Here is a 13,351-nt window from a genome sequence, read left to right as displayed (position 1 = left end):
GCCATGGTAGAGCTTCAAACGATGTCCATTAACTTTGATGAGTTCAGAGCTTGAAGGGTGACTTAGGTGAAAAACTCCGTACGACTCAGCCGTTTCTACTCTATATAGACCTTCCCATCTTGATCTCAACTTGCCTGGCATGAGCCTCAGTCGAGATTTGTAAAGGAGGACTAAGTCCCCAGGTTGGAACTCTCTCCTCTTGATGTGCTTATCATGTACAGCCTTCATCTTCTCCTTGTACAGCCTTGAGTTCTCATAAGCTTCCAGGCGAAGGCTTTCTAATTCTTGCAGTTGCAACTTCCTCTCAGCTTTGGCTGTTTCAAATCCCATATTGCATTCCTTTACTGCCCAAAAGGCTTTGTGCTCTACTTCAACTGGGAGATGGCAGGCTTTTCCATAAACTAAGCGGAAAGGACTCATTCCAATGGGTGTCTTGTATGCTGTTCTGTATGCCCAAAGTGCATCTTGTAGCCTGGTGCTCCAGTCTCTCCTACGAGGTTTGACTATCTTCTGCAATATACACTTTATCTCTCTGTTTGACACCTCGGTTTGCCCATTAGTCTGAGGATGGTAGGCTGTTGCAACTTTATGAATTATCCCATGCTTCTTCATTAATCCTGTTAGTCTCCTGTTTCAAAAATGGGTGCCTTGATCGCTCACGATTGCTCGTGGTGATCCAAAGCGACAAATGATATGGTTTCTAACAAAGGAAACAACAGTGTTAGCATCATCAGTGCGGGTAGGGATTGCTTTCACCCATTTGGAAACGTAATCCACAGCTAACAATATATAAAAATAACCATTAGAATTTGGGAATGGACCATGAAGTCAATGCCCCATACATCGAAAATTTCACAAAAAAGCATAATCTGTTGAGGCATCTCATCCCTCTTGGATATATTACTAAATTTTTGGCATGGGAAACAAGACTTACAAAATTCAGCAGCGTCTCTAAAAAGAGTAGGCCACCAGAATCTACAGTCTAAGTTTTTTCTAGCTGTTCTTTGAGGGCCAAAATGTCCTCCACTCTCAGATGAGTGGCAGGCCTCTAAGATGGACTGGAATTCTGATTGAGGCACACACCGTCTAATTACCTGGTCAGCGCCACATCTCCATAAATATGGGTCATCCCATATATAATATTTAGACTCGCTTTTCAGCTTGTCTCTTTGATGCTTAGTAAAGTTTGGAGGAAAGGTGCGGCTAACTAGATATTAGCTACAGGTGCATACCAAAGGACTACCTCAGATACTGCTTGCAGGATATCAAATGGGAAATTATCAGCTATAGGAGTGGAGTCATGCTTAATGTGCTCAAGGCGACTCAAATGGTCTGCCACTAAATTCTGGTTACCACTCCTATCCCTAATTTCTAAATCAAATTCTTGTAGTAGCAGTATCCAACATATAAGCCTTGGTTTGGATTCCTTTTTAGCAAATAAATACTTTAGAGCTACGTGGTCTGAGTACACTACTACTTTCGTACCAAGTAAAGAGGCTCAGAATTTATCCAGAGCAAAAACAATAGCAAGAAGCTCTTTCTCAGTAGTAGTATAATTAAACTGAGCCAGTGCTGCTCCTACTGCATGATTGGAAGCATCGCACATGATTTCAAATCGCTGGCTCCAGTCTGGTCCTCTCACAATTGGAGCTTGAGTCAGGGCAGTTTTCAGCTTATCAAACGCTTGTTTACAATCCTCACTAAACTTGAACTCAATATCTTTCTGTAGTAGTCTGGATAAGAGAAGTGCTACCTTACTAAAGTCCTTAATGAATCTCCGGTAAAAATCTGCATGGCCAAGGAACGAATGGTCTTCCCTCACAGAGGAGGGGTAAGGCAAACTAGAAATAACATCCACCTTTGCTGGATCGACAGAAATGCCAGTATTAGATACAACATGTCTTAGTACAATACCTTGTTTAACCATAAAGTGACATTTTTCGAAATTTAATACAAGATTTGTACTGACACATCTATCTAATACTCTAGATAAACTATCCAAGAAAAGGCCAAAAGAATCACCATAAACGCTAAAATCATCCATAAAAACCTCCATACAGTCTTCAATAAGGTCAGAGAAAAGACTCATCATGCACCTTTGGAAAGTAGCTGGTGCATTGCACAAGCCAAAGGGCATTCTCTTATAAGCATAAGTCCCAAAAGGACATGTAAAAGTAGTCTTTTCCTGATCTTCAGGAGCTATATGAATCTGGAAATAACCTGTGTTACCATCAAAAAAATAATAATGTGATTTACCTGACAGGCGATCCAGCATTTGATCAATGAATAGAAGAGGATAGTGATCCTTACGAGTGTCTTGGTTGAGACGCCTATAATCAATGCAGACTCTCCAGGAATTCTGTACTCTGGTTGCCATGAGCTCTCCATGCTCATTCTTCACTGTAGTGACTCCAGACTTCTTGGGCACCACTTGTACTGGGCTCACCCATTCACTGTCTGAGATGGGGTAAATGATATCTGCCTCTAGTAGTCTTGTCACTTCCTTTTTGACAACCTCTAAGATAGTGGGGTTCAGTCTTCTCTGGGGTTGATGAATAGGTCTTGCTCCCTCTTCTAAAAATATTCTGTGCTCACAGACTTGAGGGTTGATGCCTACTATGTCTACCAAACTCCATCCAATTGCCTTCTTGTGCCTCCTCAACACACTAAGTAACTGCTCTTCTTGTTGAGAAGTGAGTTCCCGTGCAATGATAACTGGAAATGTCTGCTTGTCCTCAAGATAAGCATATTTGAGGTGTGGAGGGAGGGGTTTCAATTCTTACTTCTGATCATGGTTAGGCTCTGGATTGTCTGGAGCTGGTGGCAATGGTAAAGTACTTTCATTGTCCTCAGAGAGTGTCCCCACACTCGGACCTTGTCCTATGTACTTTTCTTCGAACTCCTCCTGATGAACTTCAGCCACGGTTTCATCTATGATGTCACACTGGAGGATAGAATGATCTTCTGGAGGGTGCTTCATAACTCCATTCAGATTGAAGCTTACTACTCGGCCATCTATTTCAAAAGAGTATGTTCCTGAAAAAGCATCCAATTTGAACTTCGAGGTCTTCAGGAAAGGTCTTCCGAGTAGGATTGATGATGGCTTCTCAGAGTCATTTTGGGACATCTCCAGGATATAAAAATCGATGGGAAATGTGAGCCCCTTAATACCCACTAATACATCTTCAGCAACTCCAGCCACTGTAATAATGCTTTTATCGGCTAACACAAAACGAGCTGCCGACCTTTTTAAGGGAGGGAGCCTCAAAATATCATATATAGACAAAGTGATACATGCTCGGAAAGACAACAGGGGCATTCTAAGACACAATGGCAGAATGGGAATTTCACACTTCCAGAGGGCCCCATCACTAGAGCACGTGCAAAAAAGCTCAAGGAGAGCTTTGGGAACCTGGCAGCGCTTATGCATATGGAGCTACATCAAGTTCTAACCAAGGAAGAATGGGCAAGACCCATTGGGTTAAGTCAGGACAGCAAGAATCCCAATAATGTTTTCCGAATTCAGTGGAAGGCATAATTTATCTTTAAATTTCAAAAATTCTAGACTTTTGATTTAGTTTGTTATGTGGTCAAAAGTTGTTAAAAGACTTGTTTTATCTGCTATGCTTAGTAGTATTTTTAGGGATTTTTAAATTTAAATCAAATCTGATCTATTCTAATAAGATCAAATCTGATTTAAATTAGTTATCATATCTTTAGGATTTTAAAATTTAGATCAAATCTGATCTGATCCAATAAGATCAAATCTGATTTAAATTAGTTATCTTATCTTATCTTTTATCTAGTTTGTTTGAGGTCTATTTAAACACCTTCTGGTGAGACAATTTACATAACTTTGATGAATAAATTTTCATTTGCTTTTAAGCATGTTTATTATGTGAAAAGTGAGATGAGTGATTTGCTTCGTTTGTTGCATGAGGAAGATTGAAGGATCCAACACTAAGGTGATCTGTGTGGTGGTTTCTTTCAGTTTTCGTCCCTCTAATCTAGGTTGTCAAGGACAGGTTCTTTGAAGGTCTAGTAGGGAATCCTTTTCGGTGACCTAGGTTGCTAAGAACAGGTATCTTAGAGGTCTAGTAGGAAAAATCTTTATCTATCTTTTATATTTCCGCTGTGTCTCTTTATGCTAATAAATTCCTCTTTTAATCCCATTCTTTTCTGGTCCCCCTTCCATTAGGATTTTACTACTTTGAATGTATTAAACCCTTAATGCCCAACATAAATCCTTATCATCTGGTATCAGTTACAGGTCGTAGGTAAATTCTTATTTATCTGCACGTTCCAGGATTTTTTTTAGTCTCTGTATTTTTTTCTATAATTTCTACAAATTTACTTAAAAAAAAAACGAAATTTTTTTTCCTTAAATTCTAATACTGCAATTTCTGTTTATTTCAGTAAAAATAAATAAATAAATAATAAAAAAAATGAAAAAAAAAACAAAATTTTAAGTTTTCTCCTTGTTTTATCCTTTTCAATTTTCTTTGAGTTCCAATAAGGATTCAATTTTTCTAGTTTTGTCATCCTAGTATCACTTCTTGTTTCCTTTGTCACATACTTTACTTATCCTCTTGTCAAGTTGAACGTCTCTATCATTCAGATTATCTTAGTTTGGTGTCTCAATTCTTCATCTTCCGAAGTGCAACTTGTTAAAGCAATCCAAGAGTGGAAAAAGGCAAGAGTGGTGAGCTCAACAGAGGGTAAAAGCCACGTATTGAATGAAACACGAGTGTCCTACTCTGAGTGATACACGTGAGAGGAGTGTTGTAAGGCCTTTTCTTTTACAGGTTCATTGATGGCTAACACTGAAGAGAACCCCGATCCACAACTAACTTTTCGCATCGACGCACTTACTAGCATCCATACAAAGATTCAACAACGTCTTGATGACATGGATTCCTGCATTAACTCTTTCTCCCCTAAGTGAAAAGCACGGTCACGAGAATCTGTTCATAATGATTCTACGAAGTCTGAGGAGGAGCCTTCATCCAGATCCCGGCCTCATAGACAATCGGCAGATGTTGATAGTAACCTTAATGCTATCAAGATGCGCATCCCAGAATTTAAAGGCAGAAGTGACCCTGAAGCGTACCTGGAATGGGAACGAAAGGTGGAGCTCTTATTTCAATGTCATAACTACTCTGAGGTGAAAAAGGTAAGACTATCGGCTGTCGAATTCTCGGATTATGCCCTTGTCTGGTGGGCCGAGCTGGACAAACAGAGGAGGCGGAATGACAAACCACCAATTCTATCTTGGGAGAAGATGAAGAAGGTCATGCGACAACAGTTTGTCCCTTCTTACTACTACAGGGAGCTACATCAACGGCTCCAACGGTTATACCAAGGTTCTAAGTCTGTAGATGAGTATCATAAGGAGATGGAGATGCTACTAATCCAGGCAAACATTGAGGAGGAGTCTGAGGCTACTATGGCACGTTTCTTAAGTGGGATGAATCGAGACATTGCAAATACTGTCGAACATCTTCCATATGTGACTATGGAAGACTTGGTGAACCTAGCTATCAAGGTGGAAAGACAGCAAAAGGGAAAAGGGCTGCGTAATTCTACTTCAAGGTGGGATTCGAGAGGTGCTAATTTCGGGGAGAAGACTGGATCCAAACCTACCGAATCAAAGGAGAAGCCCACAGAGCAGCACAGGAAGACGAACACACCTAATTCCACTTCTAAACCTCTTGCACGGCATCGTGATATTACCTACTTTAAGTTCCACGGATTAGGCCATTATGCTTCCGAGTGTCCAAATAAAAAGACCATGGTAATTAAAGCAAATGATATTTTCTCAGAATCTGATAACTCAGATGGGTTTGAAGACATGCCACATGCGGATGATGCTACAGATAATGAAGATATAGTTGAGTATGCTGTTAGTGGCGAGACCCTTGTTACTAGGCGGATCTTAAATGTACAAGCCAAGGACGATCGTCTAGAACAACGAGAGAACATCTTTCATACAAAAGTTTTGTTGAGAGGTAAGGTTGGTCTCATGATCATTGATGCTGGAAGTCATACAAACGTTGCTAGCTCTACGTTGATCACAAAGTTGGGGTTGAAATGCACCAAACACCCTAACCCTTACAAACTGGAGTGGCTAAGTAATGTCGGTGAATTGAAGGTTATGAAGCAAGCCCGCATACAGTTCTCTATTGGGAGATATAGTGACGAGGTACTTTGTGACGTGGTTCCCATGCAGGCTTGTCATCTACTTCTAGGCCGTCCATGGCAGTATGATAGGAAGGTGACGCATGATGGTTTCACAAATCGATACTCTTTCACCTATCTTGGGAAGAAGATTACCCTTGCACCTTTGACACCTAAAGAAGTGTACCTGGAGCAACTGAGCATGCGCAAATCAACTACAGAGTCTTTAGGATGTGAGAAAATTGAAAAACAGGAGGGTAAAGAGAGAGCTCTGAGAGATGAAACGTGTGAGAAAAAGAGTCAGAGTCTGAGTGAAAAAGAGAGTTCTAAAAGAGAAACATCTGTGGAGAGTAAGAGTGCTCACAAAATATGTTTTTATGCAAAAGAGAGGGATCTGAAGCATGCTAGTTTAGGAAAAAAAGCATTGGTGTTAGTACGATCTAGAGAGTCTTTACTTTCTACCATTGAAACTAACCATGACCTGCCTAGTGCTTTTATTTCACTCTTGCAGGAATTTGGCGATGTCTTTCTAGATGAGCTACCCCCAGGTTTACCTCCATTATGAGGCATTGAGCATCAGATTGACTTTGTTCCCGGATCAAGCATTCCTAACCGGCCAGCTTATCGGACCAATCCTGAGGAGACAAAGAAACTACAACGGCAAGTCGATGACCTTTTGGCTAAGGGTTTTGTGAGAGAAAGCATGAGTCTTTGTGCTGTTCCAGTACTGTTGGTACCCAAGAAGGATGGCTCATGGAGGATGTGTGTTGACTGCAGAGCTGTAAACAAGATTACGGTAAAGTATCGCCATCCTATTCCTAGACTTGATGATATGCTTGATGAATTACATGGATCTGTTATTTTTACTAAAATAGATTTAAGGAGTGGTTATCATCAAATACGAATGAAGCTTGGTGATGAATGGAAAATAGCTTTCAAAACTAAATATGGTTTGTATGAGTGGTTAGTTATGCCATTTGGTTTGACTAATGCACCTAGTACATTCATGAGATTAATGAATCATGTTTTGCGAGAATTTTTAGGTAAATTTGTGGTTGTTTATTTTGATGATATCCTTATTTACAGTAAATGCCTTGATGATCATATTTTGCATGTTCAATCTGTTTTAGAGGTACTTAGAAAGGAAAAATTATATGCTAATCTCCAAAAGTGCTCGTTCTGTCTAAGTAAAGTCATATTCCTAGATTTTGTGATAAGTTCTGCAGGGATTGAGGTAGATGACGAGAAGGTGAAGGCTATTAGAGAATGGCCCACACCTCAGAGTGTCTCTGATGTTAGAAGTTTTCATGGTCTTGCGGGTTTTTATCGGAGGTTTGTTAAAGATTTTTCTACTATTGCTGCACCTTTAACTGAAATCATCAAGAAACATGTTAACTTTAAATGGGATCACGAACAAGAAATTGCCTTTAACACCTTGAAAGAATTATTGTGTTCTGCCCCCATTCTTATTTTACCGGATTTTTCTAAAACTTTTGAAATCGAATGTGATGCTTCCGGAATTGGTATAGGTGTTGTTTTAATGCAGGAAAAGCAAGCAATCGCCTATTTCAGTGAGAATTTGAATGGATCCCGTCTCAACTACTCAACTTATGATAAGGAGCTTTATGCCTTGGTGCGAGCTTTAGAAGTGTGGCAGCATTATTTGCTACCTAAGGAATTTGTGGTACATACTGACCATGAATCTCTCAAACACTTGAAGGGTCAAGGGAAGCTAAACAAGAGACATGCAAAATGGATAGAATTCCTTGAATCTTTTCCGTACATAATCGCCTATAAGCAAGGTAAGGAGAATGTGGTTGCTGATGCATTATCTAGAAGGTATTCATTAATCACAACCCTTACTTCTAAGCTGTTAGGTTTTGAGTGTATGAAGGAATTATATGCATCTGATTCTACTTTTGCCTCTATCTATGCTGCATGTGAACATGGTGCACATAACAAATTCTACAGGCATGGTGGTTTTCTTTTTCAGGGTAATAGGATTTGTGTACCTACTTGTTCTATTCGGGAGCTACTTGTTCTAGAATCACATAATGGGGGTTTGATGGGTCATTTTGGTGTGCATAAGACTTTGGATATTTTATCTGAGCATTTTTACTGGCCCCACATGCGTAAAGATGTCGAAAATTTTGTGCCAAATGCATTACCTGTAAACAAGCTAAATCTAAGTCCTTACCACATGGTTTGTGTACTCCTTTACCTATTCCTGTGCATCCATGGGTTGATATTTCTATGGATTTTGTTCTTGGTTTGCCTAGAACTAGGAGAGGTCGAGATAGCATTTTTGTTGTGGTAGATAGATTTAGTAAAATGACTCATTTTATTGCTTGTCATAAAACTGATGATGCCACAAATATTGCTGACCTATTCTTTAGAGAAGTTGTGCCCTTACATGGTGTTCCCCAAACTATTGTTTCTGATCGTGATGTCAAATTCTTAAGTCACTTCTGGAAAGTTTTGTGGAGTAAGTTGGGAACAAAATTGTTATACTCAACTACTTGTCACCCTCAAACTGATGGTCAAACTGAAGTAGTAAATAGGACATTGGGAACTTTGTTGCGTGCTATTGTTGGTAAGAATTTGAAAATCTGGGAAGATTGTTTACCTTTTATTGAGTTTGCTTATAACCGAACAATCCATTCTTCCACTGGTTTTTCGCCCTTTGAACTTGTCTATGGTTTTAATCCTCTAACTGTCTTAGATTTAATGCCTCTACCCTTGAGTGATCTTATTTGCTTAGATGGAGCAAGCATGGCTAAAAAAGTTAAAACAATACATGCAAAGGCTCGTGACCTCATTGAGAGGAAGAACAAAGCCACGGCAGAAAGGATTAACAAGAGCCGAAAAGCATATAGTCTTCGAACCAGAAGATTGGGTTTGGGTACATTTGAGGAAGGAGAGATTTCCTACTCAGAGGAAGTCTAAACTTGATGCTAGAGGGGATGGCCCATTCCAAGTGCTTGAGAAGATCAATAACAACGCCTACAAGATTGACCTACCAGGTGAGTATAATGTTCCTGCCACTTTCAATGTTTCTGATCTCTCTCCTTTTGATATGGACACAGATTCGAGGACGAATCTTTTTGAGGAAGGAGGGAATGATACATGCTTGGAAAGACAACAGGGGCATTCTAAGACACAATGGTAGAATGGGAATTTCACACTTCCAGAGGGCCCCATCACTAGAGCACGTGCAAAGAAGCTCAAGGAGAGCTTTGGAAACCTGGCAGCGCTTATGCATATAGAGTTACATCAAGTTCTAACCAAGGAAGAATGGGCAAGACCCATTGGGTTAAGTCAGGACAGCAAGAAGCCCAATAATGCTTTCCGAATTCAGTGGAAGGCATAATTTATCTTTAAATTTCGAAAATTCTAGACTTTTGTTTTAGTTTGTTATGTGGTCAAAAGTTGTTAGAAGACTTGTTTTATCTGCTATGCTTAGTAGTATTTTTAGGGATTTTTAAATTTAAATCAAATCTGATCTAATCTAATAAGATCAAATCTTATTTAAATTAGTTATCATATCTTTAGGATTTTAAAATTTAGATCAAATCTGATATGATCCAATAAGATCAAATCTGATTTAAATTAGTTATCTTATCTTATCTTTTATCTAGTTTGTTTGAGGTCTATTTAAACACCTTCTGGTGAGACAATTTACATAACTTTGATGAATAAATTTTCAGTTGCTTTTAAACACGTTTATTATGTGAGAAGTGAGGTGAGTGATTTGCTTCGCTTGTTGCATGAGGAAGATTGAAGGATCCAACACTAAGGTGATCTGTGTGGTGGTTTCTTTTAGTTTTCGTCCCTCTGATCTAGGTTGTCAAGGATAGGTTCTTTGAAGGTCTAGTAGGGAATCCTTTCTGGTGACCTAGGTTGCTAAGAACAGGTATCTTAGAGGTCTAGTAGGAAAAACTTTTATCTATCTTTTATATTTTTGCTGTGTCTCTTTATGCTAATAAATTCCTCTTTTAATCCCATTCTTTTCTGGTCCCCCTTCGATTAGGATTTTACTACTTTGAATGTATTAAACCTTTAATGCCCAACATAAATCCTTATCACAAAGGCATTATACTAACACATGCTCCTAAATCACACATACAGTCAGAAAATATCGCACCGCCAATAGTACAATTAACCATGCATGGACCTGGGTCACTACACTTTTCAGGTAAACCTCCCATTAAAGCAGATATAGAACTACCTAAAGGAATAGTTTCTAATTCATTAATTTTGTATTTGTGTATACATAAATCTTTTAAAAACTTTGCGTATTTAGGTACCTGCTGAATAACATCAAAAAGGGGAACAGTTACCTAAACCTTTTTGAATATTTCTACCATTTTGGGATCAGGTTCCAACTGCTTCCTGGGCTTCCATGCAAGTTGTGGAAATGGAATAGGAATGGCATTTTCTGCAGTGTCTGTGCCCTTTTGTGCTTCTTCCTGTGATTGAGCTTCTTCTTCTTCAGCCATGTCCTGTATGTCCTCTTCCTCTTCAACATCTTCTACTTCCACTACCTCTTCAGCTGAGGCGTGTGCTGGTGGGTTTGGCTCCTCCTGATTCCTCTCTTGCAGTGTAGTTCTGGACCTTAGGGTGATGGAATTGATGCCACCCTTCGGATTGGGCAGGGGTTGAGAAGGAATTCCACTGGAGTTTGCCTGTTGAGCGTTTGAAGTATTGGGTGGTGCCAGCTGAGAGATGAGAGCTTGTATGGCGAATGCTAGGCCATTAAGTGAACTTTCTATGTTCCTTTGTCCTTGTGCAATGGATTGAATGGCCTCTTCACTCGGAGAGGAATTAGATTGAGTGATCTGCAGAACTTGTTGCTGGTTGTGCTGTGGTCCTTGGGACTGCCTCAGGTGAGTTGCTCTGTAAGGCTGGTTCTGGTTCTGTTGCCTGTTGTTGTTATTATTCCACCTCTGATATCCTTGATTGTCTCTGCCTCCTCTATTATTGTTGTCCCTCCAATTCTGGTTAGAATTATCTCTCCAACCTTAGTTAGAATTGTCCTGCCATCCATGGTTGTAACTGCCACCTTGATTGTACCCTTGGTTCGGGCGGTCGTAGAAGTTATGAGTGGATGCCACGGTGTTGTCTTCCTGTTAGAGCTGCGGGCATTGATCAGTATAATGGCTGTAATCAGCACAGATTCTGCACACTCTCTGTGGGACTAGCTGTTGGCTTTGATGCGCTTGTTGTTGACTCAACTGCATCTGCTTCAGTAAGGTGGTCATTTCACTTGTACTCTGAGCCAGAGCAGTAGTCTCCTTGCTAGAAGATACCTCTACAACAGCTTTTGTCCAGCCTTGTTTCTGCCTGTGATTTCTTGTAGATTCAGCTAAGTTGCTGATCAATTGCCATGGCTCATCAGTGGTCTTTTACTTTTTCATAGCCCATTGCTAGCACTTTCCAATGTAGACTTATCTTGGGGCCTCATGCCCTGTGTTACGTAGCCGAGCAACACTATCTTGTCAATCATATGGTGGGGGCATGCTTCCAGAAGGTTGTTGAAGCGCTCCCAGTATTCATAGAGAGTCTCGAATTCGTCCTGAACAATCATGGAAATGTCTTTTCTCAGTTTATCAATAATTTCAGCTGGAAAGAACTTTTCCAAAAATTCTCTTCTAAGTGTATCCCAGTCGGATACAGTTGTTGTGGGTTGAGTGTAGTACCACTCTCTCGCCTTTCCCTCAAGAGAGAATGGGAAGGCTTTTAACAAAATTGAAGTTTCATCTGCACCATCATGCCTGATAGTAGAACAGGCTGCTTGGAAGTCTCTAAGGTGCTTGATAGGCTCTTGAGCAGGTAAGCCATGAAACTTGGGCATCAAATTGAGCAGTGTAGTCTTTATTTCAAAGTCTGTAGCCACCGCTGGGTGATGCGCTTGAAACGGTTGCATTGAAAAATCAGGGGCTCCCACCTCCTGGATAGTAATTCTCCTAGGTGCTGCCATGTCACCTGCACGTAAATCAACCAAATCAACAGAAAGGGAGCCTGTTTCTTCCTCAAGTGACGTTTTAGATCTGCCCTCAGAGAGGACTAACCGACGCCGAGCTTGCCTTATTCGTGAAATAGTTCTTTCAATCTCAGGATCGAATACTGGCAAGCTTGGATAAGGAAGTGAACGCGTCATTTAACGAAAGAAACATGAAGCTCATAGTAGCAAAATAAAATAAAATGCAAATAAATAAATTCCAATTAATAACTTTAGCACTCTATTGCAACTCCCCGACAACGGCGCCAAAAATTGATGTGGCAGAAATTGGTGAGTTAAGAATTTATTATAAGAGATGCGTTGCAAGTACAGTTCTTAACCAACCAGAAATCCGCTTATCAATTTAGAAGGGTTGTCATAAAATTAAAAATTAAAATACTGGGAGTATGAATCCGAGGTCGTCTCTCAATGAGTTGCAGAAAGGTGTGCTATTTTATTAATCAGATATTTTCAAAAAATGGTTTGAGTTGAATAACAGGAAATTAAATTAGAGAATTTGTGTAATTTTAAATAAAAGCCTTGACTGGGAGTAGATTAGTCGGAAGCCCTATTCTTGTTGGAGTACTCTCAAGATTAATTGATAATTGAGGGTTGTTCTGTTTAGTTATCCCTTACTAGGTAAGGGAAAGTCAAGCAAGTTGGAAAGCTATTTCTATTCACAAGTTCCAATCCGCTCAATTGAAAAGGATTGGTGTCAGTGACTAGAAGGCAATCCAATAATAAACCCAATTACAATTTGTCTTTTAAGCATTCCAACTCAAGGTCTTCCCTTCAATCAACTCCCATCCAAGTTATGGAACTACTCTCTCATTGTAAATGTAGAATTCATAACATAGGAAAGGGAAATATAGAAAGACATGATAAATAATAATCAAAGGGATCAATTAGAAATAAAAATAGTTCTTGTATTAATAAATTCTAAAAATAATCCAATAATAATTCTGAGTAAACAAAGGACATGGAAAAGTAAGAGATAGGTAAGGAAAACAAACTAGAATGACGAAGTCTCGCTGAGGTAATAACTCTTCTCAATATCCCAATGCAAAAAGCAATAAAAATCAAATCCTAAGAACTATGAATGTGTAGAGAGAAAACCTAGAGGAGGAGTAAAAACTAGATCTAAAACTGAGAATTGTGTGGAATAAATGTTCT

At 39.6% G+C, this 13,351-nt stretch overlaps 1 pseudogene; it reads left to right on the top strand.

The window, feature by feature from the left end:
- The first annotated feature begins 5,065 nt into the window (after positions 1-5,065).
- On the top strand, positions 5,066-9,547 carry LOC112757117 (uncharacterized; annotated as a pseudogene).
- Positions 9,548-13,351: the final 3,804 nt, after the last annotated feature.

The sequence above is a fragment of the Arachis hypogaea genome, chromosome 16 (genome assembly GCF_003086295.3).
Source record: "Arachis hypogaea cultivar Tifrunner chromosome 16, arahy.Tifrunner.gnm2.J5K5, whole genome shotgun sequence".
Classification (NCBI taxonomy): domain Eukaryota; kingdom Viridiplantae; phylum Streptophyta; class Magnoliopsida; order Fabales; family Fabaceae; genus Arachis; species Arachis hypogaea.
This window is presented reverse-complemented; position numbering and strand designations above follow the sequence as displayed.